The following is a 1,820-nucleotide window of genomic DNA, read 5'->3' on the forward strand; positions in this document are numbered from 1 at the left end:
GTGTGAGTTTAGTACTCCCAATAGGTTAGCAACTTCCCCAATTTCCCAGTCATTTAGTGCTCTTCTAAAAACAAGATCCCATTCTTGCTGACTCCAAGCTTGGGATACAGAGACGTTCCTTTGCGTACTCAAAGTGTAAAGATGTGAAAAAGAGTTTCTAAGACTGTCTTCTCCAATCCACACCTCATTCCAGAAATCAGTTTTCAAACAATTTCCAACAGTGATTGACATGTTGTTGTTGAAATGAGGCCATAATCTTCTTATGGTTTTCCAGACACTACATCCAAAGGTTCCCGCAACCTCCTCAGTTGTCCAGTGATTGAGTAAGCCATACTTTCCGGCTATGAATCTTCTCCAAATGGCCCTCTCTTCTAAGGAGAACCTCCAAAGCCATTTCTGCAAGATAGAGGTGTTTTGTTTACTGAGGTTCTTCAGGTTGAGCCCCCCTTGTTGAGTGTTGAGAGTCAGTTCATCCCATTTCAGAAGGTTATAACCTCTCTTCTCCTTGTTTCCTTGCCATAGAAAGGCTCTCCTAACTCTATTGAGTTTTTTTTCAATGCTCTTTGGTATGGGAAAAAGGTTCATCATGTATGTAGGCATGCCATCAAGAGCTGACTTGGTGAGAGTCAATCTGCCCCCTAAAGAGAGATATTGACTTTTCCACCTAGATAGTTTATTCTCGCACCTTTCCAACACCCCACTCCACACCTTTAATTCTTTGTTTTTAGCACCTAGTGGCAATCCCAAATATTTAGTTGGTAAAGATTCCACTTGGCAGCTCAGAATAACAGCCAGATCTTGCAAATTCCAAACCTGGTTGATAGGAGAAATGTGACTTTTCAGCCAATTTACATGGAGACTTGAGATGCCTTCAAAAATTGTTAGGATGGCTCTCAAATGCCTGATCTGACTTATCTCTGCTTCACAAAAAATTAAGGCATCATCTGGATAAAACAAATGAGACACTTCAAGATCTTCACCTCTACCTGTCTGAGCACTGAAACCTTTCACCCATCTATTAGCATTTGTTGTTCCGAGCATATGATTTAACCCTTCCATAGCTAATACGAACAAAAAAGGTGACATGGGATCCCCTTGCCTAAGACCCCAGTGGGATTGAAAGAAGCCTTCTATGTTGCCATTTATTATGAGGGAGAACTTCACACTGGAAATACAGAAACTGATCCATTTAATCCACCTACTACCAAAACCCATGTCTTTCAGAATTTTGAGGAGGAAATTCCAATTGACATGGTCATAAGACTTTTCAATATCCAATTTACATTGGATTCCAGGTTGCTTTTGTTTAACCCTTGAATCAACTAGTTCATTAGCCAACAAGGATGCATCAAGTATTTGTCTCCCTTTCAAGAATGCCATTTGGTGTTCATCTACTAGCTTCCCAATAACTATTTTAAGCCTTTCAGTTATGAGTTTAGAGATGATTTTGTAACCCCCCCCCCTCGATTAGGCTAATAGGTCTGAAATCCTTAAGCTCAACAACTCCAGGCTTCTTTGGGTTCAATGCTACAAGGGTGGCATTGAAAGATTTTTCAAAGACTCCCCTCTGGTGGAAATTATGAATAGTCTGCATTAGGTCCTCCTTCAAGATCTCCTAGCATGCCTTGAAAAATTTCAAGGTGTAACCATCAGGATCAGGGGCTTTGTCTCCATCACACTGTTGGATAGTTTGCAACACTTCTGTTTCTGTAAATGGTCTCTGAAGCCATTCATTCTCCTCATTGGTGACTATAGGACAGCCTGTCAAATCAAAAGTAGGTCTCCATGGCTCATTCTCAGTGTAAAGATTGGAATAGAAC

Source organism: Solanum tuberosum, unplaced genomic scaffold (assembly GCF_000226075.1).
Source record: "Solanum tuberosum cultivar DM 1-3 516 R44 unplaced genomic scaffold, SolTub_3.0 scf00216, whole genome shotgun sequence".
Taxonomy (NCBI): Eukaryota; Viridiplantae; Streptophyta; class Magnoliopsida; order Solanales; family Solanaceae; genus Solanum; species Solanum tuberosum.